Source organism: Numenius arquata, chromosome 11 (genome assembly GCF_964106895.1).
Source record: "Numenius arquata chromosome 11, bNumArq3.hap1.1, whole genome shotgun sequence".
Lineage (NCBI taxonomy): Eukaryota > Metazoa > Chordata > Aves > Charadriiformes > Scolopacidae > Numenius > Numenius arquata.
This window is the reverse complement of record NC_133586.1, coordinates 26,630,963-26,649,387: the sequence shown is the minus strand read 5'-3', so window position 1 is coordinate 26,649,387 and position 18,425 is coordinate 26,630,963. Positions and strand designations below refer to the sequence as shown.

The 18,425-nt window shown below is 49.7% G+C and overlaps 1 protein-coding gene across 8 annotated transcripts in view; it reads right to left on the bottom strand.

Annotated features, from left to right (window-relative positions):
• The window catches only part of SIL1 (SIL1 nucleotide exchange factor), a 104,922-nt gene extending 86,952 nt beyond the window's left edge, over positions 1-17,970 (bottom strand). For 2 of the 8 annotated variants that reach the window (XM_074155374.1, XM_074155372.1), the window contains exons 1-3: positions 17,814-17,932; positions 16,555-16,635; positions 13,459-13,628 (exon numbers count right to left, since the gene is read on the bottom strand). The gene's annotated coding sequence lies outside the window, so the exon portion shown is untranslated. Of the gene's footprint in view, positions 1-13,458; positions 13,629-16,554; positions 16,661-17,813 lie in introns of all 8 variants that reach the window. The other 6 variants (XM_074155376.1, XM_074155370.1, XM_074155371.1 and 3 more) reach the window with 6 other exon arrangements.
• Positions 17,971-18,425: the final 455 nt, after the last annotated feature.

The following is an 18,425-nucleotide window of genomic DNA, read 5'->3' as shown; positions in this document are numbered from 1 at the left end:
GAACCTGTCACCTTACGCAAAGCAGAAGAGCCCTGGATAGCAAAACCAAACATAACGAGGAGCTTCCTTCAGGGACCCGTGCAATGCTCCTGATAGAGCCACAATTTGTTTGTCCTCGATTCTCCCAAGACAAACTGGGCAGGAACAGACTTCTCCAGGAAGGGACCCACCACACGGGGCTGGCGCAGGCTCTGTGCAGCTTCGTTCAAGGTCTGACATTGCATCCCCTTCTAGCATTGGGATGCTCTCAGCAGGTCTGCTCCCAGCAGCTCCACTCCTCCTGGCACCCTGCCGTGGGGAAAGCACGCTCATGCCTCCAGCAAGTGTCCCCAGCTCCACGCAGGAGCGCACTGCTCTGAGACCCCCCCCAATCCTTGCCGGAGGGTCTCATCTGGGCATGAAGGCCCACACGCATGGGTGAGACAGGACAGTGAGCACCAGTTGTTTGCAAACACCCTCACACTACCAAGATTTCAGCGGCGAGGGTGCAGTTGCAATACAGACCATCCCGTTAATGCTGCTTATGAAATTGCTTAAAAAAACCACATTTATTCTTCTTGCTTGCTCCTCATCATTTACTCCTACCCGGACTCTGCTCTGGCATGTTAAAAACACTCCTACACAAGGGAAAAGTTGTGGGAACACCTTCCCGTATTTGGCAGCCTACGGAGAACCCACGCAGCAAGGAGGCCATGCTTTTAGGTTTACAGGAATAAATTGTGGCTCGAGCTCTGCTGGTTAGACACAGCCTGCCACCAAGCAGCAGGTCCTGCTCCCTGAACTGGGACCAGTGCACGGGGAGAAATTCTGACACAGGGCAGTGGAGATGGGGAGGGAGGAGAAGAATAACCATGGCAGAAACTCGTGCTTACAGAGCCTGGCATCTACGGTGCAATCATACAACTTTTATAACTGCCACTAACAAATAATAACAATAAATATTAATAACGCCTACAGGCTACCTGCTTAGCTATCAGCTAACACCAGCCCCTCTAAAGGCAGTTCAGCTATGATACCACGTAACTTTGGTCTTTCCTACAAGTGCTGCTGGGTGCCAACACAAGCAAGAGCAGAGCTCGGATGTCCCGTGACAGAAGATAGCACAGCAGCGCCTGGGCACGGCGAGGGCAGCTTCTGGCACCCAGTGGCTTTGCTACCACCAGCTGCAGCTGCACACAGGGGCAGAGAAGGTGGTCGTTGTGGGTCATTTATGGATAAAGTCAGCATCGCCCCTTCTACCTGACCACAGCAACTCCAACCCTCTTGTTTATCCAAATAACTTTGCGCAGTTTAACATTAAACATCATTTAGTCTATCACTTAAATTGACTTAATGAATGTCAAAATGAATTCCTTCAGAAACCGGTGTTCATAGAAAACGCTGCTCTCCAGAGGGCGAGAGCACAGCTTTATACTTTGGCTGTTTGAAGTCTGAGCAAGGCTGCCATCGTCTCTCTGCCTGCTCATTAGGGGTGATGGCAGAGGGGGACACTCTCCACCACAGCTCAGCAAATGCCCCGACACTGGGGGATGCAGCCAGCAAGTCTCCGGTGTTCCTTGGACACCCCCATGCCAGAGAGCCCTGGGTCCAGGATCTTCTGCTCTGCTCAGGATGAAGCACACAAAACCAGACTGTGCCTCAGAGATCAGAGGACTGAATTTAACATTTATTATGTATAAATAATGAATCTATCTGAATTTCCAACAGCTGCTCTCACAGGGCTCCATGACTGCCTGCACACACATGACACCCTCGTTCTGCAGAGCTTCAGGGCTAACGAACACGTTCAAGTCTGTACCAGAGCGCGGGGGCTTATTTGCACCAACTTAGGACTTGTCTGGAGAGACGAGATGCACAAGGATCTGCAAGACAAACATCTGTCTGAAAGGTGCTGCACTGCCTGACCTCAACCACACAAAACACTTAGAATCATAGAATCACAGAATGGTTTGGGTCAGAAGGGACCTTAAAGATCATTGAGTTTCACCTCCCTCCCCTGGGCAGGGACACCTCCCACCAGACCAGGTTGCTCAAAGCCCCATCCAGTCTGGCCTTGAACCCCTCCAGGGATGAGGCAGCCACAGCTACTCTGGGCAACCTCTTGCCTCCCTCATCACATTCCTCACTGCCCCAAAGCCCAGCTGAAAACACCTTCCTCCTCCCCATACCTGTTTCTTCTGCTCCTTGCTGCAATTTCCCATGCACAGCACATAAAAATGAGTGATATTTTCCCCCCACACATATCTATCTGTATTTTTATTTACCCCCTCTGCCTTCCCCAGCTTGGAGAATCTAACAGGAAAGAAAGTACACACCAACAGGCAGAGGCACGGTGATGTCCCACTGCAGTTGGGCCCACCAAGAGCCAAAGATGTAACTGGCAAACTCCCAGCCACTCTGGAAATACAGCTTTTTGTATTTTCCAAGTTCCTGCTGTTCACTCATGGCTCTCACACCGAATAACAACCTCCTTCCCCTGTCAGGTGCCGGCCTCCCTATAAAAAGACTCAATTAAGAAGTTAAAAAAACATGCAAAATTCAGGCTCAGTATTACAGAAATCCAACGCTGGGGTATCGGGCACGCAACTCCCACAGCAGCACCGCGCCGCTTGCACCAGTACAAACATCTTTCCCCTGTGTCCATATCTCAGCCTGGCCCTACCAAGACCCTCGCTGCCGGATCTTGCTCAGCCTGGAGGTTTTCTGTTGGGATTGCCATCTCTCCCATGCTGAGGGCACCCATGGCCGCAGCCCCATGGAGCACCTGGTGCAGAGGTGCCCCGACAGCAGGCAAGTTGCCCCAACAGCTTCTTCAACAGCCCCATCGATCCACCAGAAACGGTGAGCTGCGAAGTTTATGAAAAATGGATTTCTTCACCTCTCTTGGTGGTGACAGCTCTTACTCAGCGTGACGTCCCCCGGGGACAGGTCACAGCAGGGAGCAGCACAGCACACGGCAGCAAACATGTGGCTCACCCACCGTGTGCTCTGGCTATGGATTAACGTGGCACCGCAAGCCATGGGATTAATTGCACAGGATGTCTGGCAGGATGCCCAGCTCAGGACCCCCCTTGCAAGCAAACCCCCACACTTCCAGTCTTGTGGCAAGTTCCCAGTTGTAAAGGCACCGGGATCCGTCTCATGGGCCAAAGCCATCCAGGAGCTGCCAGGTCAGCCACCAGCATGAAAACCCAGAATACAGCCCCAAGAAGACAATCTCAAACCCTTCCCTGAAGGGATATAAGGAACTCTCTGGGGATGAATACAACCTGCTGCCAAGCAGGTTCCCTCGGGACTGCTCCTGGCTTTGCCCCAACTCTCTGTGTGAATCCAGGGAAGTGGTTCCCCGCGCTGGGGCTCAGTCGCTCCGCTCCTAACACAGACACAACAGTTATGAACAAGGGAATTATGGGGCTCCTTCCACTAAGGTCTGCAGCAGTATCTCCACATGCTTGGATGAAAGGCATTATTCAAGTTTGCTTATTTTTTTCACTGCTTTAGTACTTTTAAAGTGGCCTCAGAGGATGCCTTTCATAAGCAATTAAAAAAGCTCTGGGACAGTAACGAGTCTGAAGAGAAAACAGAGGGACTACCAGTACAATCATCTAGAAGTGATTCTCACCACAATTTCCATTCCTCTACCCAGGCATTTCCCACCAAGATTAAAAAGCTCTAATGTTCCCCAAGCACAAGAGCCTCCCCAGTCCGAAAGCCAAGCAGAAGAGCCAGGCAGCAGCAGGCAGCTTTCGTGCAGCAGGCTTTTTTCCCAAGGAAATTTAAAATAGCAAAGAGCTCCAAGGGCTGCAAATGCAGAAGTAGATGCACAGACATAGGAAGCTGAAAGAGAACATAATTCCTTCCCTCTCTTGTTCCTCATCATCTGCCACCTCTACTTTGGGGAAGGGTTTTTTGCCTTTCTGCTTGTGAGATGGTTACAAACTAACACGTGCTTACGCCGCATCTAGGATCAAGACGCTCCAGTCTTTGCTGGTCCTTGGGCACTGTTTTAAGCTTAATAAAAATCAGGGAAGAAGCAAGGAAACCACCTGCACACAAAGCACCACCAAATGCAAGGAGTCCGCAGCTGAAAAATTCACTCTTCTCTTGTCAGATGGAGCTATTTTAGATACTACTCATAGCAACGTATGGAAAAATCAGTTTGAAATGTGACGGTGCACCGTGCTTTTAATTAAACAATCTCTCAGGCGTTGCAGAATCACTCCGGCCAAGCAGAGGCACTGGACATTGCATGTCCGCTTCCTCGGGGGTCGATGCAGGTCCGAGTCCTCCAGCAGAGGAGAAGGTTTCGCAGACCCCTCTGGAGGCCCGACTGCCGTTATTAGATGGCTCTGATCACTCGCCCGGGCTGTGACCTGCCTGCTGTCATCCTGCCTTTTGCCTCATCAGCCTCCACTAAGCAGAGCTTTGATCCCCAAAGTGACTCCCGGTTCAGAGACCTTCTTTCCTTTTGCTGCCTAGACACGAAGGATGCTGAGCCGGAGTTCCTGAGCATCTCGGCTTCAGACGGGCAGACTTTGATGTTGCACAGAGCGCCCGTCTCTGCGATGCGTCTGGTCTCTTCAAACAGCAGTAGAGCCACAGCTTGTGATCTGTGCAAAAGAGCGTTTTCCTTGGGGAAGAAAAGTCATGCTGGCGCTCATCTCCACCTTGTCATGGCAGAACAGGCTATATTGGTGCTTCAAAGAGTTCCTCAACCTTAAATCATTATGACATGGTGACAAATCAGGGAACCTGCCTCTGTACATCTCGTGAATCCCAGCAGAGGTTATGAAACAGCATTTCTGTGAATGCCTTGGCCACCACAGGACCCTGCGTGTGCTGTCAGTCACACCAGTCACCGCACTCGAAGGCTGCAAGGTCCGTGTGGCTCCCCTCCGCAGCGAAAGCTCGAGCAACCGCTTTGCTACGGACGTTTGAACCGCAAGTCTGGGTCTTACAGGTGTGCACAATGAAGGGTCACAGAGAGGGATGCAGAAAAGCAGTAAACCTTCCAAGCAGGACTGCTCCCAGCCCACAGGTCCCTCCTGAGCTCCAGCACCATGCTCACTGCTCTTCAGAGCCGTGGGGTTCAAGCAGGAGCAGTACCTCAGCTCCATCCTGCTGCCCCTCAGCCCCAGCAGCCCAAATCCTAGACTGAGGAAGGAGGAAAACAGAGACGTGATCAGAAGTGAGTGGTCTTTCTCTGTGATTTTTCTCTTCCAAGGGATGACGACTGTGTCCATAACCTCAGCACCCTTCAGTCCAAAAGCCCACTGTTTCTCACCTTGAGCTTGGACCAAGAGCCACTTTAAAAGGAACACCCTTTTGCTACAGAATACCCTATAAAGAGCCATTTCATGGACCGGCATATCTCAGTAGCTGAGCAGCACCAGTCCACAAAGTGTCCTTTCTTTGGCACTCTTGTCTGTCACTGCATCTGCTGCCTCTGCAAACACCACGCAACACACCCAAGCAGTGAGAAGCAGCAGCCAAAGGAGTGATTTGCGGCTTCCCCTACATCCTGGAAGTGCCACAGCCTCATCTTGCCACATGAGGAAGGGAGATGGCAAGTCCATCACAGGACTGCCAGGCCCCATTTCCACGGAGGGGGCTTCTCCCATAAAGACCACAGGCTTCAGTTGTCCCCTCCTGCAAGCAGATTATAGCACGTGATGGACACACTATTCTGGAGAACTTCTACATCAGCTGCCGTTTAAATAAAGGTGCCACGGGACTCAAGGCTGTTTCAATGACAGTGGCTTCTACTGACCGCAGATGTCATGCATTGAGACAAGTTTTGGCACCGACCCCAATCCAGGGAGTGAGAAATCTCAGTGCACCCAGAACCAGGCAGGGACCGTTACGTGTAGAAGAGTTTGCAGCATCAGGGTCAGGCCATGTATTTTTTCTGAGGCAAGGACCCTGTCATTTATGCATTAAACAGCACATATATTCTGTTATTCAGGAAGAAATAATAATTACAGTGGCCTCCAGTCTCCAGCTCTTTCAGTCTGTACTTAAAGAAAGAGCAAAGAAGGACCACAGCAAACAGCACTTCCACAAAAAAAAATCTCTGAAGTAGCTTTTAGCTGCTGGACAAAGGAGGACCAGCTGATGAACCGCTTCCCTTATTGTCCTGGCTAATTTCTATTTCATAACAGCAGCCAGGGACTGCAGGCAAAGCACTTCAGGAGGCAAAGCAGAGCTCGAGTGGCTGAGCAGACCTGACCTTCAGCCTCCTGCCTCATGACAGTGCTCCAGGTGTGCCACCACTGCCCAGAACCACACTGCCTGCAGCGCTTTCCTCTTTAATCACAGGGTAAGGAGCCAGCCCGGGCATCTGGTGGGCTCTGTGTGCCTAAGTGCTTCCGAACGGCACTGGAGAGGCCGGCACACGCCGGTGGGTCTGTCCATGCACACCATGCTCTCTCACAAACACATTTATAGCGCACAGAACTCTCCTAATCAAGCAGTCAGTCCTGTTTCGGTGGAGATTTACAGAGAGGGTTTGGTTTTTTTTCCTCTCAGAAGCAATAATAGATGGACAGCAGGAAAGAGAAGAAATTAATGAATACAGTAATTATTCCCAAAGTTGCAAACGGGAGCGATTCCTCACCCTGAGATAACTCTGGAAAACAAGATTAAACTGCTTAGGGGACATATTCTCAAAACTGCAGGTAATAGAACAGATAAAATGTATTTACAGTATCTTACAGTGGACATGTACTTTTTATTCTGCTGAGGAATGTACTATTCCAGCCCTCCTTACAGAGTTAAAAGGGTGCCCCGAAAAAAGCAACTTAAAGCATCTTTAATGGCAACTGGGTCCAGTTCCAGAAACACTCTTCTGCCCCGCACAGCGAAGCGCAATGAGAAACACAAGGAGCGTCTGCAGGAACATCGAGCACCTAAGCAACATTAATAATCTATGCAAATAGCACAATTTAACAACTGGCAAAAAGGAGGCTGGAATGGGGGGCGGGCTAAAGCAACGCTCCCTCCGCTGCCGCTTTCTAGGAGGAGGAGGAGGAGGGCAGGTTTGCCTTCCCCAACTTCCCCAGTGCCCACAAAGCCACGGCTGCCAGCGAACAGACTGTGCCTGAAGTACCCGCCAGCAGAAACAATTTGTCATGTGTCAGATCAAATAAACTCTTTTGAGACCACTGTACTCCCTGAAGCAGACGGCTGCCAAACTCCAAAGGAGAAATCCAAGAAACCTAGCTGGCTGGTGTCAGACCCAAGCACTTATGGAGACCAGCACACGTTTCATTTTTAAAACACATCAGTACAATGCAATCTGTTCCTGTGCCGCGCACCCAAACGAGGCAGCCATCAACAATATCCATTATTTAAAAGAATTTGGTGTTTAAATTATCACTCTGGGCTGAAGCTCCTCAGAGTTGAGAAACTTCACGTTCCTCATCCAGCAGCGCAGCGTATCGCTCATCCTAGGGAGGCATTAAGAAGGCTAATGTTTGTCAAAGAGCCTTGGTGCAGTAACATGCTGTGATGAATTATCCTCTGTCTGAGCAAGTGCTCCTCCTCTCCCAGCCAGCCTCATGCTCCCTCACGAGAAGTAAATTCCCCAAAAGTTGAATTACAGATTACTTTTTTTTCTTTTAAACAGTCCTAGAGCCTTCTTTTTGGTTCATATCCGAGCACTATCACAGCTTCCCATGCCCTGGGCTCACATCATCCCAGGCGTTGCGTTGATGCCCCTCTTGGGTCCCCCATTGGCTGCATAGTCCTGCAAGAACCATTAAAGCACAGGCCCTGGGCTCCCCAGTGCTGGCCCTGCTGCAGGGCACATCGTTCTCTCTCTGTTATCCTGCTGGGCCCCTAAACCTGCTCTGGGCACATCTGTAAGATGTAATCATGCCAGCCAGTACTGTGGGGAACCCAGATCGCTCGCCTTCTCCTGCAAAGACCAGGCTCAAGCACCAACCGGTCTGCACAGAGGGCAAATCCCTCAGCCCAGGGCTCAGCCACCGGCTCCAGATGTTCCAGATGCCAGTGTGCTTCATCTGGGGTCAGCCACCTGAGTCCCACCACAGTCAGGACAACCCCTCCTTCCATAGAACATTAATAATGGCACCAGAAAAAAATGCTTGCAAGAGGCCCGAGGTTCCTGGATGGGAAGCTTGACCAGCCCATAGAGGAGGTTTGAGTATCGCAAGGTGAGAGCAAACAGGAGAAAGGCAGGAGATCCAAAGGAAGGATGAGAGAAGCAGGAGATGTTACCTCAAGTCACCAAAAAGCAACTGACTGCCCCTAGACCCAGCAACAGAGCCTCGAGTGACTCTACGTATCAACAAGTGAGAAAAGGGAAAACCTGGCAGCCTAAAGCAAGGAATAAGGGAAGAACAAGGCAGCAGGCACAGGGCATTCCCCTTGGTATTGGCAGTACCAGCACAATCCCTCAGCTGCGTGGTTGTTTTTTTTTTTCCAGAATTTATTTAAAGAGCATCTGATGCCTCATGACAAGTTATATTTAGACACCATTTTATCTGCACCAGTACTCCTCTCCAGCCACAGGGACTGGCATCAAGCACAGGACACCGCCTTGCCAGCCTTACTTGGACAGGATTGTTGTTTCCTACCGGCATCTCATCCAGAACAGAAAACCCCACCAGCCAGTACGTGCACCAGGAGAGCTGTAAAGTATTCACGGCGCCGCTTTCCAGCACGGAGCAAAACACAGGCTGTTCCCGTAATGCAGGAAGTGTTAAGCCGCGATCTCACGGAGGAGGAGGTTAGCAGACACACGGCTGTCATTTACAGTGATGCTTTTCAGGCACTTACAGCTGCAGAGACGCAAGTCGAGAGCCAGGTTCCCACAGCCTCTCCCAGGCTTTACACGCTCCAGTTTTCACCCAAGAAGCCCTTTGGACAGTGACCCACACCAGGCCCAGCCAGCCCTCGCCCCCAGACACCCCACTGGGATGGCTAGGATCCATTGGGATGGCCCAGGATCCCTTTGCAGGCAGGTTAAGCAGGCAAAGCTTTAGACATCAATCCAGGACACAGCTTGAACTCTCTGAACGGAGGACAGGGGGGTCCTCCTCTGAAAAATTTACCTTTTTTCCAGCTCTCCAACTTGGAGAGATTTCAGAGAGAAATCAAAGGGCTGTAGTGCTGCGGGAGTCCAGGGCACCCACACTGGTTTCCTCAGCAAATTCTGGTTATATTTCTAAACAATGGAAAATTTCCCAAACACCAAGAGAGAACAAAACCCACACAAGCCACCAGAAACCAGGCAGAACTCAACGATGCTCCAGCAATCCCACTCCGCTCCTCAAGCTGTGCTCCACACAAACCCAAACAAAGGAGGCCATTTACATCATCACTCATGAATTTCTTTACCCCTAGAAAACTTACAAAAGTGCCACTTGTGAGTGCCATCATGATTCCCAATAGCCTCCTGCTGACGTTGAACAGACTTTCCAAGCTTCTCCACATACATTTTGTCCTTGATTACCCCACGCTTGCTGGAAGAAAAGGAACAAAATGCACTCAAGAGCCACTTGCTTATTCCCAATTTGGGTACAACGATGCTAGATGCAACATCATTTTTCCCTCCCTGTGCCACGTCCGGCCACCAGAGACAACATGTTTCCCACCGAAGGAACGAACACCTCACACCCAGCCCTTCAGTTTTGTAACCCCGGTGAGGACCCATCTCTACAAGCCATAATGCATTAAGCAGCAATGCAATATTCAAAACCAAGTCCAGAGCTGGCAGCAGAACTTAGATCACCCAAGGCTCCTGCTGGAAATCCTCCATAGCGTAACAGTTTATTTTGTGGGCAGGAAGTGATCAAGAAAATTAATTAAGTCGGAGTAAGAAGGAAAAACTCCCCCTAAAGTGAGTAACTGCACTAAAGCCGCAGCCATGAGCAGGCCAAGTACGTTTTAAGGGCTACACTTTTTCATTTCCAGAGTCTTGGAAAAGAAAATGGAGTGACTTTGTTCTGTATGCATATTGTCCACCATTTGTTATTGTCTGTCTATTGATGCTTACTTGAAAAACAAAATTTAATTAAACCCCACAGTACTGCATAGCCTGCCTTTGAAATATGCCCGCATTAGTGGATCATTACAGTAAATGAAATACAGCTTCATATCGTATTTTTCAAATAACGTCCTAAAACATTTACAAATTAAATAATACTCTTGCAGATAGAAATTAAGAGACACAGCGTTTAGCAAGGGCAAAGAGATGTTTACAGATGAAATCTGAAATGAGACATGGAGGCAATGAGGCAGAGAGGTGCCGGAGGGCTCTTCCAGACCTTGTCGAGACAGTTCTCCGTGTACCAGAAACTAGACAAAGAAAGAGTGCGCCAGTGCCAAGTGAGCAGAAAGGGCAGCATCCCCAGACCCCCAAGGATGACAGCACGAGCTCGTTCAGGGTCTGGAAAGCACTGGCACAGCCTGCCACGCCAGGGAGGTACCCACACTCCTACACATGCAGGAAAGCTCAATGCACCTACACACCCTTTGGAAACCCAGCCAGAGCCACACCAGTCATAGGAAGTGAACCCATGCAACCGAACTAGAAAATATGGACTCCCAACAGGCCGAGAAAAGGGATGCGGAAAGGTGCTCTTGTGGCAGGATGAAAAATATTGTGCAGATATTTACAGGGAGGAGAAAAACCAAGGGAGCTTTGGTTTCTCAGAGTAGGTAAAAGCACAAGCAGGTCAGTGAGTCAGCATCGGCCGTAGCAGCCATGCCTGATGTTGAACAAAACAAAGCAGCGTGTTAAAAAGCAAGTGAATATTACATGAGCCTTACAGCTCAGGCTTGAAGAGATCTAAGATTTGTCTTTTCCTTAATAGCATCTGGGGCGATGCCAAGAGTTCTTTGACAAATTATTTACTCTGAGAAATCATTTTCCCTAAACAAGTGTAGCCCGTTACTGCATCCTTCTTCTTGTGAGCCTGGAAAAGGCTGTGCCCTGCAGCTCCTCGGGCCGCATCTCCATGGTGATGCACCAATGGAGGTACCGGCTCCAGCAAGAGGACAAACCTCCCCACAGAAAAGGCTGAAGCTGGCAGAGGTCTCATCAGCGTGAGCCCTGGAGAAAGGTGGGCTGCATGGGCCGAGCGTGAGCAGCGCTGGCAGGCAGGGCTTTCATGAGAAGCAGAGCATGCCAGCCTAGGAGCAGGCTGGAAACAAAGAAGAAAACCTTGCAAGGGCACCTCCAGATCCATTTTACAGGAAGATGGTAAAAGATTCACAGCTACTGCCCATGCCAGGGACAAGCAACTGACAGCCCAATTCCCGTAGGTCCTGCTGAGTTCTCATCAGCATGTGAATCTATTATTTAGAGGAAAAACGTTCTGCCTGGCATATAATCATTGAAAGCTGTCAACTTCCAGCCTAGGCAGGGTTTCCTCTGTAGAAAGGATCCTTCCTGGTGAATCAGGGACTCCTCACCAGCTTCACGTCACAAAATCAAAACAAACAGCTGCGGCAAGAGGCATCGCATTATGCACCGCCTTATTGGGCCTACAACAGTAATGAGCACTCGGACCCCCAGACACTACACAGCACATCACAATGTTGGGCAAAAACCACTGGAATATACCAAATGCAGAACAGGATACTTCCTAAGAAAAAATACAGTGGCAGGGGGACGTTGGGAGTGAGATAACAGAGCTGCCACACAGAGCACCCTTTCTGCACTGGGGAAGGAGACTCCGAGAAGGCTGTGTGGGTCCAAGCCGCAGAAGGCAAAGCAAGCGCAGCTCCCCTGCACCAGCAAGGTGGCTGCCTGCCCCCCTCGCCTCCCACACAGCCTCCATCGGGATCAACAACCCTCATCCGCTTGCTTGCACACCCTTACACCCCCCTCTTCCACCAGCCGACAGCATGAAAGCTGCCCAGCAGCACTCAGGCAGGTTTTCCAGGCTGTCTCGGGGTGGTTTTGCCACTTAAAAGCAGCACAAGGCGGCTTGCACAAAAGATGAAGATTGCTGAGCCTCCTGCGGCCTTCCCCAGGTGAGAGCAATCTGTGCGTGCTGTCACCAGGCAGCAGGAGCGCACCCAAACTGGGGCACTGAGACTGCAGGACCAGCTTAAAAATGACCAGGCTTCACAATCACAGGTATTTCAAGAAACGTGCTCATCGCCGTCCCACCAGCACTCTTCTCCACCTCTGAACATACCAAGAACGAGGTCTGAACGTTTAAAATGGATCAAACTGCTACTCACGGTTTGCTGGAGGAAATGAAGGCAATGGGATGTCCAATCGGGAGGAGGGGGTGCAGAGCCCAGAGGCCTCTGAAAGTGCCCTGCTTCTGCAGTTCAAGGTTAAACATCTCCTTTGCACTAATTTCTGAGTCCGCCTCTCTCAAAAGCCGCGCCAGGTAATTAGAATCATTATAACTATTATTAGACCATAATATTATTATAGCATTTTTGCTACACTTGACATCTGTTGGCTGATAGATTTAACTGGTACATAAGAAATAATTGCGCAGAGATTTCTTGCAAATGAGCACCAACACGGAAGACATTAAAGCATTCTACGTTGAAAAAGTTAATTTTATGGAAGCATGCTTGAAATAAAAATTCTAAAATTAACAGTTAAACCTTTAAAAACTCTCATTAAAGAAACTATTTGGGTTTAAAGTAGGCAGCCATTAAAAAAATCCTGCCTTTTCTTTAGGTGCTTAAAGGTATATACCTGGTGTAGTAACTCCTTCAGATCAACATATGCATCTTCTTCCCACCCATTCCAGTGACCCAGAGGTTTCTAAATCATCTTTCCATCTTCCTTTACCTCTCTCTGCATCAGCTTTTGAATTATCTGGGCAAATAGTCTGACTGTGCAGAGAACCGGTATAATCAGGACTCTTACAACCTGCTCACTGAAAATCCTATAGAATTACCAGCAAACACACATCTAGAATAAAGTACAGCTTCCTGCATCCCACGAAGCCCAAAGGGCTTTGCAAACTGGGCTTGGGATGCAATTTATCCACCGCCAAGATTCAGCTGTAATCCAGAGTGGAACACAACCTTTCTACCACTATTTAACTACAGCACGCAGCCCCCCAGAGAGAATTAAGGAAGAATCCAACAGGAATGCTTTAAGGAGGCTGAGTTTACTCCCCTGGAACTGAAATGTGGTCACGGCAGCCACCATCAGCCGTAGATCAACAAAGGAGAACAAACAGGGCCCAGCTTCTCCATCCCATGGACCGTGTCCTTGAAGCACAGCCTGAGCGAGCAGCTGTGGCTGGTACCTCAAGTCACCGACCTCGAGAAGGGGAAGAGATGAAAACCACAGTGGAACCCTGTGTTGTCCTTGGATTCAGTGGGGCCCAAATTTCACCCTACAGTTACTCCGACATGCAAAGAAAGATGGCACAGCGGCTGGAAGCGCACTTCAGAAAAGGACCAACCTCTTAAAATTCAAAAAGCTGACCACAGCAGCTCAGTACTTACAGAACCCAGAGGCGGTTAGAGCTGGTCCTGTTTGGACAGTGAGGTTTTCTCCAGTTAGATGTATTTCAGTTAAAGCAGCTTCTCTTCCTTAAGCTTAATTTGTGCTGAGAAGGTGACCAGCAAAGCCCTGGTGGAATGAGGTATCCTGCAAGCGCTCCCACAGCGACACACTATTTGGGGATAAAAATGAGCATAATTAATTCTTCCAGAGCGAGTAATTTTTTCCCCAGAACAGAGCAACCACACAAGGAACTTCAAATTGCTTGAGGAAAAAAACGTATTTTTACTACCTTAGTCACATAGAGACAAGCTTAACTCTCACTGAGGACAGACCTACAGAGAAAGAAAGGGGAGCAGGATGCTATGGACACGGATTCCCCCCATGCATGCCCCTCTGTGAGCAAAGCAGAGACACCTGGGGAGCTCTTGGTGGCAAGCAGCGCTGAGCAGCCAGAGGATTGCCTCTGAGCGATGCTAGTCCTAGCAGGCTCCAGCAAGAAGCTCCACTTAAATGAGGTTCATGAAAGCTCTTGAAAGTCACCTGAGCCTTCAAAAATGGGACACAAATCCCCCTCCATGGAAATCTGCCTTTCACGCTTCCAACCAGCACAAGGGTGTTAAAGCAGGCTTTTCACTCCGTCCATCTGACACTCTAAGGCAAACCAGAGGACTCGGACTAGGTGAGCTCACCTTAACAAGGCACAGTGCTAATTACTAAGTAAGAAAAAACAAACCAAAACACAACAAAGCAACTCCCCCCACCCCCGCACACCTTAGGGGTAGCTATCAACAATTCTCTGTCACAACAGGAAAAAAAACCTCACGTATGGGCCCTTGGAGCTCAGTCCAGGTCTGCTGTTATTCATCCTTTTCATTAACGGCCCAAACGATGAAAGAGAAAGTACTTTTATAAAACCTGAAAGGATGCCCAGCAGTTAAAAGCTGGAAGCACTCTGGAGGTCATGATGAGAATTGATAAAATGAAGAAAAGTTCCAAAAACACTCACGAATCAATAAAAGGAAAAGCAAGGAAAACAATGCAAAGAACTGCGCTTGGAAACAGCAAAAAACCAAAGATCAAGCACACAAACACAGCACGAGGGGAAGCTCTCTGGACAGAGGCAACACCAAAGAAAGTCAGGGACTGGAAGAAAAATGTGACACATCTAAGCATTGTGACACCACAGATCCAGCAGCAAAAAGCTAAACATCATTCTGGAATTTAAGAACATAAAATTCCTCATTCTGGGCTCAAAGGCCACGCTCAGTGCTGCCCCTAAGAAAGTCACAGACAAACCAGAGGGTGTGGGCAATGAGTGGAGCAGTCAGCAGTGTAAAACGTGCAGCTCCACAGCAGCTGCTGAAGGGTTTCCCCATCCCTGCTTCCCTCCAGGGTCATTATCAGCTCTCGGTCGGCCTTTAACAGCTGCTTACAAGAAGGTCTCCCCATTCTCTGAAGGCAAGAGGCACAGCAGCCCACTTAATTGGTTGCACAGGCGAGTTAGACAAGGTATCAGGTTCTACGAGACCAGGATTTCATCAAGTCCTAGAGGGAACTTGCCCCTGGTCCAGATCTGCACTAACATCCACCGCTGTCCAGTCTGGAGCTGAGTATCTCTCACTTGGCCTCAGCAGAGAGGCACGGACAAGGTTTTTCCAGCCCCGCATTTCATTTAGCATCCTCCATCTGGCCACTCCTACACCGCTACAGCATGATATCTTACAGCTAAATTAACAGCCTTCTCTTCCCCTAAATACAATAGAGCTTCTCATCCTGCCAAAAGGGCACCCACACAGCAACGCGGAACGAGCGTAGTCGTAACCATTTCAATTCACGTCTTCATTACCTTTCATAAACGAAGCTCTTCAGCTCAATTTGCCACCAAGCTACTTTGGTGGTGAAAATGGCCTTCCCACGCACTGCAGGGCGAGGGATGCTGACCCAGGCTTCCCCTGGGGACAGGCAAGGCTTCCCTCCTCCCCCCAAACAGTCCCACCAACCCATATGGCAGGCTGCAGCCCATAAGCGTCATCACCCAGCTACACGGGCAAGCCCTCCCTGCCCCAGACAGACTAATTTGAGGCAATGATTGCTGAAAGCAATTAAAATCACTGAAACAAGGTGTTTCAAAGTGGGCAAGACCAGCTGTGCCAGCGCAGCTGATGCTGTATGCACACAGCTGCACCAAACCCTGACCAAAGGCACCGCAAGAAATCCAGCATGGGGGCAAGATCTACAAATCTTATGCAAAAGCAGGGCTTAACTTCCAGGAACATTTAAGATTTCCCAGTGACTCAAGAGGATTTTATCTTTTTTGAGTCAGAGCTTTTGGAGCAAGCTGCCTCGTGAACCGCAGCCAGAAAAGATTTGACAAAGCCTTCGTTAGCACGCGCCGTCTCCTTTCACGGGGCTGTTTCCCAGAAGATCCCCAGTGTTGTGTCATTTTTCACTTCAGGTGCTAAGAATATCTGTGTGTTAATAAAAAATAATAACTACCTTTATAGGGAACTTATCAACAAAGCGCTCGACAAATCTTAATTAAAGCTGATTCACCTACTTCACGAGTGCAAGTTAAATGCTATTTCTCAGAGGGGAAAGCTGAGTGGTAAGAGAGCTGAGGTGGGTTATAAAAGCCACAGAGGGAGTCAGTAGCAGAGAGGATTAGCACATAGAAAGGCTGACTAATTACCCCTAAATTTATCCCAATAATCCACTCCCTTGCAAATTCTCAGGATATAGCTGATGGGATTTCAGTCCCACCTGCCCAGCTTGACCATGTCTGTATTTAAGTAGCCTTCCATTTCCTTGCCAGGTAAGAGCAGACAGAGGGAGGGTTTGGGCAGAGTTTTTCAGGTGTTTTATGCTCAGGCTAAAAAAATTCTCAAGTGTAAAAAGGCAGAAGGTGGTGGCGGTAGCACCAGCACTGGTCTTGTGTTGCTTTAGGGTGTGGTGGTGTGGATTCAAGGACTGGTCTGACAACTCATTAGGAATTTCCAGTTTCCAACTTATTTCTTTAAAAAGAACATATTTGTATCCCCTTCAAATCTAGTAAATACACAGTCACGCAAATGGCAGACCCCAAGAACTGCTCTCACCTCCGATAGCTGTGCTTCTACGTTAAAGCTTCTGGGGCAGTATTTTTGGATGCTTCCACCATCGAAACACCTTGGAGGCTGCTGAAAAATACCAACATGGTCCAGGCTGGTCATTTTAAGATAGAGTTGGGGGGAAGAAAAGAGAGAAAAAAAGAAAGTCCATCTCTTAATAATCCTACTCCTAGAGCACAAATGAATTCAAAAGGACCAAAGAGAGCAGAAACACTGCGGTAGCGTGTTCGGTAAGCGACAGGGTGTGTCACTGGCTTCTAACGCCGCAGAGACTTATCTGCACTTAAAAGGTTTCCTACCAGGGCTGTAGGTTGGAGCAGCCTCCTCACGCAGACGGCTCTACCAACAGAAATGCCTGCACAGATTATACTGCTTTGGGAAGCAAATTAAGCAGTATCAGTGAAGTCATACTTTCTGCCTCTAAGCCATGTTTGTACTAGGTTAGTTCCATCAGCAAAACACTGGAAAATAAATAACTTGCCCCTAAGAAATTGTGTCTACATAACTTGTTAGGGTAAACTTAGGCCATCTTGCGAGGCGGGTAGTGATGATTATTTGTCAAAGATTACTTCTAATGCGAGTGTTAGTCAACCACTGAAGTTAAACATTTTAAGGCAGTATTCCAAATAGTGTTTATATACAAAATCCCATTTGCTCAGTTTTCACTCCCTGGCTTTGTGCAACATGTAATTTCACTAGTTCTCCGGCAAGAGAGCCATATGCAAACTTGTACCAAAATAATTAAGCAGTTTTAAAATGCAGGCCTCGTGTTACCGAGTGCATACACTGAGGAAAAATCCATTTTACTGGCCCAGAGCTACGCCAAAGGTACCAGAGCACTTTTAGTCCATAACCGCCCAGGTGCAAAGGGGCCTGAGGTGACCCAGCCTGTCCTCACACTCAAGGCAGAATCCAAACAGCTCCTGTTTTGTTAAATTTGTACTTAAAACCCCTCAGTGTGAGGGATCCTGGCCTGCCCAGGCATCCTGCCCCACACTTTGCGGGTCGGTGCTCCTCACAGGGCCCTGATTTTTCAGTCACTTCTAGCACACGACAGCCCAGGCACCTGCCTTGGCTTCCCAGCCCTGGCCGGGGCAGGCCGAACCCCCCGGGTTCCCGACAAAACACCGTTACTCCACCCCAGCACCGGCTCTCGGGGCCCTGCGCCCTCAGAGCCCGGGCCGGGCCCCCCAGTTGAAAGCAGGGCGGCAGGCAGCCCCCCCACCCCCACCCCGGCAAGGCCTCACCGCCGGCTCTCCCCGAACGAGGGCGCCGACAGCACACGCTCCGGGGGCCCAGCCCGGCAGAGCCCGTGTAGACCCCCGGCCCCGGGGGTGTCATGGCGGCGCCCCCCGCCCCAGCGCTCACTCACCGCTCCGCACTGCGCACGCTCCGCTCCGCCCCGCCCTAGGCCCCGCCCGCGCCCTTTGTGAGGCGGCGCCCGGCAACCGGCAGGGCCGGAGAGTGTCCCGGGACGGGTCCCAGAGAGACCCCTCGCTGCGGGCAAACAGCCTGTCCCGGGGAGCCGACACCAGCCCCTCGAGAAATCCAGTCACTCTGAGGAAGGGAGGGAGGGACGGACTGACTGACTGACTGACTGACTGACTGACCGACCGACCTACCTACCTAGCTACAGACCAACAGACCGACCGACTGACAACTGACCAACAGACTGACGTACCAACCAATGGAGTGACTGACCGACAACTGACTGACAGACTGACTGACTAACTGATGCCAGACCAACAGACTGACCGACCAACCAATGGACTGACTGACTAACTGATGCCAGACCCAACAGACTGACTGACAACTGACCAACAGACCGACTGACCAACAGACTGACCGACCAACCAATG